The sequence below is a fragment of the Pan paniscus genome, chromosome 6 (genome assembly GCF_029289425.2).
Source record: "Pan paniscus chromosome 6, NHGRI_mPanPan1-v2.0_pri, whole genome shotgun sequence".
Lineage (NCBI taxonomy): Eukaryota > Metazoa > Chordata > Mammalia > Primates > Hominidae > Pan > Pan paniscus.
Genome location: NC_073255.2, coordinates 85,029,603 through 85,042,053, shown reverse-complemented (window position 1 = coordinate 85,042,053; position 12,451 = coordinate 85,029,603).

The window sequence follows — 12,451 nt, the reverse complement described above, 5'->3', positions numbered from 1 at the left end:
CGCCATGTTGGTTTTGACAGGATTTGGCTGGCTTCTTTACTGCAACTGTTTTATCAACAAGGTCTTTGCGACCTGTATCGTGTGCTGACCTCCCATCTCATCCTGTGACTTAGAATGCCTTAATTTCCCTGGAATGCAGCCCAGTAAGCTTCAGTCTTATTTACCCAGCTCTTATTCAAGATGGAGTAGCTCTGTTTCAAACAGCTCTGACACTCCTGACACAGGATTAATATATAGCACAGAACAATAAACCACGCTAAACTACAAGCAGCATTGAGTGAAACAGCACAACAAACAGAAGGAGATACATAACACCATGCCATTTACATAAACTGAAGATAAATGCATGAACAAAACAGCAACACACACACACACACACACACACACACAGAGGAACATATATCCAAAGATACAGTAAACCCATCAGGATGGATGCTTCTGGTGGTGGGGTCTGGAGAGTGGGAGGGGAGTGAAGAGAGGCCACTGTCAGGCCTCTGAGCCCACGCTAAGCCATCATATCCCCTGTGACCTGCACGTCTACATCCAGATCTCCTAAAGCAACTGAAGATCCACAAAAGAAGTGAAAATAGCCTTAACTGATGACATTCCACCATTGTGATTTGTTTCTTCCCCACCCTAACTGATCAATGTACTTTGTAATCTCCCCCACCCTTAAGACGGTTCTTTGTAACTCTCCCCACCCTTGAGAATGTACTTTGTGAGATCCACCCCCTGCCCGCAAAACATTGCTCCTAACTCCACTGCCTATCCCAAAACCTATAAGAAGTAATGATAATCCACCACCCTTTGCTGACTCTCTTTTCGGACTCAGCCAGCCTGCACCCAGGTGAAATAAACAGCCTTGTTGCTCACACAAAGCCTGTTTGGTGATCTCTTCACACGGACGCGTGAGACAGCTACTATGTTACGTCAGAATGATTGCAAGCTGAATGTTAGGATTGGCTTAACTTTCTGCATCCAATATCCTAAGGGAGGAAAAAACCGGACCCTCTAAGGGGAAATATTATCTGTAGGGCCTGATCCCATCATCGGACCCTTCACCCAACGCTGCTGAGTGAGTAGAGGGTTTATTTCATCCTTCCAATTTAGTGATTCAGTAGAGATTTCAAGACTCAAAGCTTAATTAACTCCATTTTAATTGAAGTCATCTTCTCAGTCACGGTGTCTGCACGCAGGACAATTCAGCTTGGCCTCCAAGTGCTTCAGTACAAGGCCCAATTTCTGGCTCAGCCATTAACCAGCCCCAAGTCAGGATAATCAGACAAGTCTTCAATTTGTGGGGATTTTATGGTTGGAATCAGGGTACCTTGACCTCTGGAAGGACAGACCTCTGAGGTGCAAGGATGTTTCATGGTTGCACAGAGAAGACAATCCTACAGAAAAGGCAGTAGTTGGGGCAGTGATTAGGACTCATTTTGGGGTGAGGGTGAAAAGCACAGCGATCAACTAGCCTCACAGCCAGCTGTCTGCCTTTCCCAGATGGGTAACTGTCCCTTAATGGGAACTTCTTGTCTTCCAAGGAAGGCTAAGATAGGCAACTTGCTACAGTTTGCCTTAACATCAAAGCGTGTCAAAAGGAGAACAATCCCAGTTTAAGAATCAGCCTGGGAGAAGGCAAGGAAGAATTTATAGTTTAGGACAAATTCAAGGACTATAAATCATCTAATGTGAATATAGCACAGGGAGGTAGTTGGAGACAAGCTTGTCAAACAGGCTGAAGCCAGATTAGACAGGATTTTGGACTTTTTTTCTAGTAGTAGAGAGCCATGCTACTGAACTGTTTCTGAGAGAGGGATATTAGCTCACATGCTTTGGAAGGACAACTGACCACTCCAATCCTGGCTTCCCTTTGTTGTCATGGACTACAGGCCGGAATTCTATTTGGGAGTTGTGGCAGATTGTATTTTCCATAAATAGCTGCACCAATGCTTCCTGTCCATATGTTCTTCTCATTTTGACATTCCTCCTATCAAGAGTTGGGGTCTCCATTCTTTGTCCTTGAATCTGGACACTCTTATGACTATGGCAGAACTGATGCTATGTGACTTCCAAGGCTAGGTGGTAAAAGGTGATACAGATACACCCAGCTTCCATGATGTGAGGAAGCCCAAGCAAACATGAGGAGAGGCCACATATAGTTTTTCCAACTGATGTCTCAACAAGGCCTCAGTCAACAGGCATCATCAGCTGCCAGAAATGTGGGTGAACAAGCCCTCATATGATTCCAGTCCCCTTCCACTGGGTCACCCTTAATCTTCAAGCTGAAGTCTCAGACAGCATGGAGTAGAGACAAGACAGTCCCACTGTGCCCTGTCCAAAGTCCTGCCCCACAGAGTATGGGAGCAGAATAAAATAGTTGTTGTTTAATGCCACTAAATTTGGAGTTGATTGTTATGCAGGAATAGATAGCCAGAAGCCTGGGCATGGTGGCTCACACCTGTAATCCCAGCACTTTGGGAGGCTGAGGCAGGAGGATCCCTTGAGCTCAGGAGTTTGAGACCAGCCTGGGCAACATGGTGAAACCCTGTCTCTATCCAAAAATACAGAAAAAATAGCCAGGTGTGGTAGTGCACACCTGTAGTCCCAGCTACTTGGGAGGCTGAGCTGGGAGCATTGCTTGAGCTGGGGAGGTTGAGGTGGCAGTGAGCCAAGATTGCGTCAATGTTCTCCAAGCTATGTGACAGAGTGAGACTCTGTCTCAAAATAAATAGATAAATAAATAAAAATAAAAAATAAAAGAAGAGATAGCTAGAACAGAAGCCTATTGCAATAACAAAAGTAGACAAAAAAGGCACAGATAGTCTTGAGGAAAAGCAGGATACTGAGACCTTGTTGGAGTAAATCTGACTAATTGGAGATGGGGAAGGGGTTTCTAAGATGAACAAATGACTGGCACAAGTGATCTGCCATTGATTGAAATAAAAAACTGGAAAGGGGAGCAGAAAAGAGAGTCCTTTTGCGTTTGAATATGTTGATTGTAAATTGGCTGAATATTTCTATGGGCCGATTGGGAGGTTTGGGAAATGATGGAGTTTGGAGGCTCTTCAGCCTCTCAGTGTCTTTAGAGCCCTGGAAAAGACTAGCTCACCCAGAGGAGGAGCATCAAAGTTTGGAAAAAGAGAAGAGAATTCAGAAGAGGTCTTTGGGGAGAGTGACCACACCAACAACTCTATCTATTAGAGTTGGTTATCTATGGTTATCCATTCCTGCAAAACAATCAACTCCAAATTTCAATAATAATAATTTATTTTGCTCCCAGGCTCTGTGGGGTAGGACTTTGGGCAGGGCACAGTGAGATTGGCTTGTCTCTGCTCCATGATATCTGAGACTTCAGCCTAAAGACTAAGGGTGACCTAATGGCAGAGGACTGGAATCATCTGAGGGCTTGTTTACCCACATGACTGGCAGTTGATGATACTTGTTGATTGAAATCTTTTTGAGCTATCAGTTGGAAAAACTACATGTGGCCTTTCCTCATGTTCACTTGGGCTTCCTCACATCATGGAAGCTGGGTGCCAGGAGCAAGCATTCCAAGTGAACCAGGTAGAACTGTATCACCTTTTATCATCTAGCCTTGGAAGTCACATAGCATCACTTCTGCCATAGTCATAAGAGTCTCTAGATTCAAGGAGAGAGAATACAGATACCAACTCTTGATAGGAGGAATGTCACAGTGAGAAGAACATATGGATGGGAAACATTGGTGCAGCTATTTATGGAAAATACAATCTGCCACAATTCCCAAATAGAATTCCGGCCTGTAGTCTCTGACAGCAAAGGGAAACCAGAATTGGAGTGGTCAGTTGTCCTCCTGAAGTATATGAGCTAATGTCCTTCTCTCAGAAAGAGTTCAGAGTTCAGGGAGCAGGGAGAAGAGAAGGAGGAACCAGTAAAATAATGAGAGTAGGTCGATGGAAAACCAAGAGAGTATCCACAGTGTCTATGATGCACAGACAGCTGGTGGGGGAAAGTAGGAAGAAGCAGTAGACAACAGAGCATCAGTTTGGCTTCAAGTTATTCAACATCCTCTCAGATTTAAATCATAAAAATTGATTGCTTGCTGGGCATAGTGGCATGTGCCTGTAATCCCAGCTACTTGGGAGGCTTATGGGAGAGGATGGCTTGATGCCAGGAGTTCAAGACCAGCCTGGGCAACCTAGCAAGACCCCGTCCCTAAAAAGATAATAATAAAATAAATGGATTTCTGCCATTATCATTGTTTAGTACCAGCTGTATGCTAGAGACTGGGCTAAGTGTGCTGCATGTGTTATTCTGCATACTCTTTATTCTTCTAACATATTTTGCATATTTTATGTTATCCTCATAACAGCCCTGTGAGGCTGGGGGTTCTGACTGGTGAGGAATCCAAGGTCCCAAGGTTACATACCAAGTTAGTGCTGGAGCCGGGATTTGAACCTGGCTCTAGTTGGCACCAAAGCTCTTCTATGTCTCTCTTCTTGTCTACTTATATTTCTCTCTTCTTGCTACAAATATTTACTTCTGTATTCTTCTAAGAGGTTTATGGTTTCCCCTCATAAATCTAGTTCTTTCATCTATTTGGAGTTAATTCCTGTGAATGATGTGAGATAGGGGTCTAGCTTCATTCTTTTGTTTGTGGACATCCAGTTGTCCCAGCTTCATTTATTTGTATTAAGGCTTTTAATCTTCTCATCCACTTCCCTCCCTCCCCACTCCAGCCCTTGGCAACCACAAATCCGCTTTCTGTCTCCATGGATTTTTCCATTTTGGACATTTTATATAAATGAAATCCCACAATATGTGCTCCTTTGTGACTGGCTTCTTTCACTTGGCATGATGTTTTTGAGGTTCGTTCAGGTTGTTGCATGGGTCCGTACTTTATTCCTTTTCATGGCTGAATAATATTCCATTATGTGGATAGTCTATTATACATTTTGTTTATCCACTTAACTGTTGATGGGCATTTGGGTTGTCTCCACTTTTTGGCTATTGTGAGTGGTGGTGCTATGAACATTTGTGTACAAGTTTTGGTGTGAACATCTCTTTCAATTTTCTTGGGTACCTAGGAGTGAGATTGCTGGGTCATATGGTAAACTCTATGGTTAACTGTTTGAGGAACTGCCAAGCTGTTTTTCCAAAGCAGCTGCATCATTTAACATTCCCTCAAGCCATGTAGGAGGGTTTGAATTTATCCGCATCCTTGCCAATGCATCTTATTTTCTGTCTTTTTTATTAGAATCATCCTGGTGGATATAAAGTGTATCACTGTGGTTTGATTTGCATTTCCCTAATGACTAATGATGCTGAGCATCTTTTCATGTACTTATTGGCCATTTGTATATATTCTTTGGAAAAATATCTATTCAGATCTTTTGCTTATTTTAAAATTGGGTTAATTGTCTTTTTATTGTCAAGTTGTAAAAATTCATTATATACCAGATGCAAACCTCTTATCAGACATATGATTTGCAATTATTTTCTTCTATTCTGTGGGTCATCTTTGCATTTTCTTGATGGTATCATTTGAAGCACAATATTTTAAAATTTCAATAAAGTCCAATTTGTCTGTTTTTTCATTTGTCACTTGTACTTGTGTAGACACATCTAAGGAGGTTTTGCTTAACTCGAGGTCATGAAGATTTGCTTCTGTATCCTTCTAAAAGTTTTATGGTTTCCATTCTTAAATTGAGCTCTTTCATCCACTTGGAGTTAATTTCTGTGAATGGTGTGAGGTAGGATCCAGCTTCATTCTTTTGTTCGTGGACATCCAATTGTCCCAGTATCATTTGTTTGTATTAACGCTTTTCATCTTCATATCCACTTTATGTAGAGGTGCATTATTATCCCATTATATAGATGGGTAAACAGAGATGCATAGCAGTTAAACAACTTCTGCAGTATCATCCCAGCTGGTCAGTGGCAGAGACTGGATTTGAGTCAGGCAGTTTGTATCTGAGCCTGTGTTATATGGCCTCACAACATGCCTCCTTATCTTTTGTTAATTTTTTTTTTTTTTTTTTATGTTTTAGTTTTAGAGACAGGGTCTTGCTCTTTCACTCAGACTGGAGTGCAGTGGCACGATTATAGCTTACTGTGCCTCAAATCCCTGGGCTCAAGCAATCCTCCAGCCTCAGCCTCCTGAGTAGTTGGGACTATAAGCACGTGTCACAACATCTGGGTAATTTAAAATATTTTTTTGTAGAAATCAGTTCTTGGTATGTTGCCTGGGATGGTCTCAAACTCCTGGGCTCAAATAATCTTCCTACCCTAACCTCCCAAGTAGCTAGGGCTACAGGTGTGCACCACCACCTCCAGCTAGTTTTTAAATTTTTTGTAGAGATAGGGTCTTGCTATGTTGCCCAGGCCTCAATCTCGAATTCTGGCCTCAGGTGAGCCTTACCACTTGGCCTTCCAAAGTGCTGGTATTACAGGCATGAGCCTCCACATCTGGCCCAACATGCCTTTTTGAATACAGGTACTGGAGGTTGAAAGTAGAGAAGGTGATCTTGTGCCATCCTGCATTGCTGTAGGACTGCAGAAGTGATGGCTACAGCTTCATCCTTTGAGACCTGGAGTGCCAGGACACCCAGGCTCCCTGCAGCAACAGTGTGTGAGAATTGGCCACAGCCTGACACCCGAGGCCATTGGTGTAGGATGCATGTCCACCATGAAAGTATTGGGCTGGTTTCTGCTCACAAGCAGCTCTGCAGCTTGAGGGGTGAGGGGACAAAGTGGCTGTATTAGGGCCTGGGGTTGCTTTGGAGGCCCAGGGCCCCATGGAATATCCCCAAACATGGGGAGAAAGGAGACACTCCTCAGAAACAAGGTGCCCAGACAGTGAGGGGAGCAAATGAGGAGTGGTGTCATTTAGAGCAAAGGAAGAAAGAAAATAAATGCACCCTGTGCCTTCATCTGTTTGTCAGCCCTAGCAGAATCCCTTAGACTGGGTAGTTTATAAACTATAGATACTTATTGCTCATGGTTCTGGAGGCTGGGAAGTCCAAGATCAAGTCCAGATCATGCCCAAGATCAAGGTGCTTGCAGATTCTGTGTCTGGTGAGGGCCCACTTTGCAGTTCTGAGATGATGCTTTCTTGCTGTGTCCTTACATGGTGGAAGGGACACAAGCTCCCTCAGGCCTCTTTTACTTTTCAAAAATTTTTATTTAGGTTGGTGCAAATGTGATTGCAGTGTTTGCAATTACTTTTAATGGCAAAAACCACAATTACATGTGCAGCAACCTAATAATTTTAATTTTTATAGGTACATAGATGGTGTATATATTTATGGCATACATGAGATATTTTGATTCAGGCACACAATGTGTACTAATCATATCAGAGTAAATGGGGTATCCCTTACCTCAAGCATTTAGCATGCTTTTTGTTACAGATGTTTGAGTTATATTCATAGTTATTCTAAAATGTAAAATAAATTATTGTTGTCTGTAGTCACCCTGTTGTGCTATCAAATACTAGATTTTTTTTTTTCTTTTTTAAGATGGTGTCTCTCTCTGTTGACCAGACTGGAGTGCAGTGGCACGATCTCAGCTCACTGCAACCTCTGCATCCTGGGTTCAAGTGATTCTCCTTCCTTAGCCTCCAGAGTAGCTGGGATTACAGCGACCCACCACCATGGCCTGGCTAGTTTTTGTATTTTTAGTAGAGACAGGGTTTTGCCATGTTGACCAGGCTGCCAGGCTGGTCTCGATCTCCTGGCCTTAGGTGATTCACCTACCGCAGCCTCCCAAAGTGCTGGGATTACAGGTATGAGCCACTGTGCCCGGCCAAGATCTTATTTATTCTATCTAACCATATTTTTATACCCATTTACCATTCCCCTCCAGACTACCCTTCCCAGCCTCTGGTAGCCATCATTCTACTCTCTATCTCCATGAGTTCAATTGTTCTAATTTTTAGCTTCCACAAATAAGTGAGAACATGTGACATTTGTCTTTCTGTGCCTGGCTCATTTTACTTAACACAAAGTCCTCCCGTTCCACCCATGTTGTTGCAAATGACAGGATCTCATTATTTTTTTGGCTGAATAATACTCCATTGTGTTTAAGCACCACATTTTCTTTATCCATTCGTCTGTTGATGGACACTTGGATTGCTTCCAAATCTTGGCTACTGTGAACAGTGCTGCAATAGACATGGGAGTGCAGATGACTCTTTCATATAGTGATTTCCTCTGGTAGGTATACACCCAGGAGTGGGATTGCTGGATCACATGGAGGTTCTGTTATTTTCAGTTTTCTGAGGAACCTCCATTCTGTTCTCCATCGTGGTTGTACTAATTCACATTCTCACCAACAGTGTACCAGGGTTCCCTCTTCTCCTCATCCTCGCCAGCATTCATTATTGCCTGCCTTTGGGAGCTTGGGTCTCTTTTAGAATGGCACTAATCCCATGCACAAGGGTTCCACTTTCATCAACTAATCACCTCCTAAAGACTCAATTTTTTTTTTTTGAGACAGATTCTCACTCTGTAACCCAGGCTGGAGTGCGATGGTGCAATCTCAGCTCACTGCAACCTCTGCCTCCCGAGTTCAAACGATTCTCCTGCCTCAGCCTCCCAAGTAGCTGGGATCACAGGTGCGTGCCACCACACCCAGCTAATTTTTGTATTTTTAGTGGAGACAGGGGGTCACCATGTTGGCCAGGCTGGTCTTGAACACCTGACCTCAGGTGATCTGCCTGCCTCGTCCTCCCAAAGTGCTGGGATTACATATGTGAGCCACTGCACTTGGCCAAGACTCTACCTCTGATAGGGATAAGGTTTGAACATACAAATCTGGGGAGATGCAAACATCCAGGCCATGACACCTTGTGATTCAGGAGATGGAGACCTGGGCAGTGGCCCCAGCAGAGGCACTTGGCTTGACCCTCCCTGGCTTTGCTGTCCTTATTAGGCTGTTTCAAAACTGTTTCCAGGGGGCAGGAGAAGGATGGGTTATGTGGGTCCACTTCATGTGCACCTGCTTGGGTGATGTTGTCCTCCCATCTTTTGTCATCAATAACCAGCTGGAGTAGAGTGCTGTGGGCTGCAAGCTGTCACTGGCTGTGGGCTGGAGGCTAACAGAATGCCATTTCCCGGTGAGCAGACCCCTGGTGTTTGGTGCCCCAGGGCAGCCAGAGGCCAGTGCACAAAGGAAAGGGCAAGGGGTCCTAGGAGCCTCACCCCTCCTGGCAAGGGTTCAATGCTGTGGCTTCCCTAGAATATCTGGCCCTGGACACTTGCTTCACCCTTTACCAGCTTTGCACCCCGCTTTGTGCCTCTGTTTCATTACTTCTTCTGCAAAATGGGAAAAATAATTGTAAAAAATTAAAATATTGTACCATGTAGTATTGTTGTTTGGATTAAATTAGGTAATACACACAAAGCTCTCGAAAAAGTGCTGGACATGGTGCACCTGTGCAATACGTGTTAGCTGTTGTTGCTGATATAATTTTTTTTGTTTTTTTTTTTGAGACAGGATCTCACTCTGTCACCCAGGCTGGAGCGCAGTGATACAATCTCCGCTCACTGCAACCTCTGCTCCCCTTGACCCCAGGTCTCAAGTGATCCTCCCACCTCAGCCTTCTGAGTAGCTGGGACCACAGGCATGCACCACCATGCTTGGCTAATTGTTTTGTATTTTTACAATACAAAAATAAAATTTAGAGACAGGTTTTGCCATGTTGACCAGGCTGGTCTTGAATTCCTGAGCTCAAGTGATCCGCCCTGCCTCAGCCTCCCAAAGTGCTGGGATTACAGACACGAGCCACTGCACCCGGCCGCTGATATAATTCATAATAATAGGCTTCCTAGCCCAGGCGTGAAGGGGCTTGAAGATGACCAGCTCAGCATTCCTGCTGGAAAATTCCAAACTCTTGCTGCCCACCTAGTCTCGGGAGCACCAAGCAATCTCGTCTTCCACATGCAAATGGTTTGCTGTTTTCCAAATTTGTCCACAGATTTCTTCCCCTGTGGAGTTCTCAGCCCTATTTGGCGTGGGAATGCAGTTGCCCAGTGGATTTTGCAGGCACCAGGCCCTGCACAGTGGCTGCAGGAGATCTAATGACCTGAACTCTCAGGTGTCCTAGCCTGGCTCAGTGAGCTGTCTGCTCTTGCAGTCCCATATCTGTGGCTTTGACAGGAGAAGCTTATATGAAGATTCTTCATCCAGTCTCAAGACTGGACCTAAATTAGTCCAAGAGACCTCCAAAATACCCCTCCCAGCTCCTTCCCAGGACTCTTGGAGGCTCTTACCTGTGCATTTCATTTTTTTTCTTTTTTGGAGACAAAGTTTCACTCTTGCCCAGGATGTGTGGTGGTGTGATCTTGGCTCACTGCAACCTCTGCCTCCCGGCTCCAAGTGATTCCCCTGCCTCAGCCTCCTGAGTAGCTGGGACCACAGACACATGCCACCACACACAGCTAATTTTTTTTTTTTTTAATTTTTAGTAGAGATGGGCTCTCGCCATGTTGGCCAGGCTGGTCTTGAACTCCTGGCCTCAAATGATCTGCCCACCTCAACCTCCCAAAGTGCTGGGATTACAGGTGTGAGCCACCACACCTGGCCTGTACTACATTTCTTCTCATGGCCATTTCAATTAAAATTGAGCCTTTACAATTTCCCATCTGTTTCGGGTTGATTTTACGAAACACACCTTATTCGTGTCTAGCTTTCTTGCATTGTTGTCAGAGAAAGAAGCCTGCACCATTGTTTTTTTTTCCCTCTCTCCAACTTTTATTTTAAGTTCTGGGGTTCATGTGCAGGATGTGCAGGTTTGTTACATAGGTAACCATGGGCCATGGTGGTTTGCTGTACACATCATCTCACCAACTAGGAATTCAGCTCAGCATCCATTAGCTGTTCTTCCTGATGCTCTCCCTCCTCCCACCAGCGCCCTCCGACAGGTCCCACTGTGTGTTGTAACCTCCCTGTGTCCGTGCATTCTCATCATTCAGCTCCCACTTGTAAGTGAGAACATGTGGTGCTTGGTTTTCTGTTCCTGCATTAGTTTGCTGAGGATAACGGCTTCCACCTCCTTGTGTTGAGATGATCACAGGGAAATCATCCTGCCGTCTAGGCCACTCCTCCTCCCCAGATGCTTCCCAGTGGTGCAGTGGCCTCATCAGCCTTCTGTATCTCCCTCCCCTCCATCCATCCAGGAAGTCACATAGAAATTGAGAAGCAGGGTCGGGCATGGGTGCCGTGGCTCACGCCTGTAATCCCAGCACTTTGGGAGGCCAAGGTGGGCAGACCACTTAAGGTCAGGAGTTCAAGACCAGCCTGTTCAACATAGTGAAACCCCGTCTCTACTAAAAATACAAAACTCAGCCAGGAGTGGTGGCAGGCGCCTGTAATCCCAGCTACTCGGGAGGCTGAGGCAGGAGAACCGCTTGAACTTGGGAGGCGGAGGTTGCAGTGAGCCGAGATCGTGCCACTGCACTGCAGCCTGGGAGACACAGCAAGACTTCATCTCAAAAAAAAAAAAGAAATTGAGAAGCAGGATAGCAGTGAAGGTGGCTGATGGGGAGTCAGGAAGACTGAGCCTTGGCTTGGCTAAGCACTTTCGGATTGGAAAGCTCTAGATGCAAATCCCAGGTCTCACACCACTCACTGTGTGACTCTGGGCACCCCACACCACTTCTCTGAGCCTGTTTTCCCATCCGTACAATGAAGATAATACTGCATGCCCTAGAGGCTCATGTAGGTATACAATGACAAGGGCTCAGTGTCTGACACATAGCACGTGCCCGGGTACCACGAGCTGCCAGGTAACAGGATGCTGTTATTAGTTTTTTTTTTTTAATGTAAAAAAACACCCCAAAACACTATAACACCTACTGTGCTCAATGAGTTAAACAGAATTATCGTGTGACCCAGCAATCACTCCTCTGGGTATAGACTTCCCCTAAAATTGAAAGTTGGTAATTGGGCTGGGTGCAGTGGCTCACACTTGTAATCCCAGCACTTTGGGAGGCTGAGGTGGAAGGATTGCTTCAGCCCAGGAGTTCAAGCACAGCCTGGGCAACATAGTGAGACCCCATTTCTGCAAACAATTAAACAATTAGCTAACTGTCATTGTGTGTACCTGTAATCCCTCCTACAGGTACCGGGAGCTCAGGAGGTCAAGGCTGCCAGGAGCTATGATTGTGCCACTGCACTCCAGCCTGGGCAATAGAGTGAGACCCTATCTCAAAAAAGAAAGAGAGAGAGACAGAGAGGTGGGGGGGAGGGAGGGAGGGAGAGAGAGAGAGAGAGGGGTGGGAGAGAGAGAGAAAGAGAGAGAAAGAAAGAAAGAAAGAAAGGAAGAAAGAAAGAAAGAGATAAAGAAAAAGAAAAGAGAAAATTCCAGGCCCCATTCTAGAGCTATGATTGTGTCACTGTCCTTTAACCTCGGCAATAGAGAGTGAGACCCTGTCAAAGAAAGAAGGAAGGAAGGAAGCAAGGGCGGAAA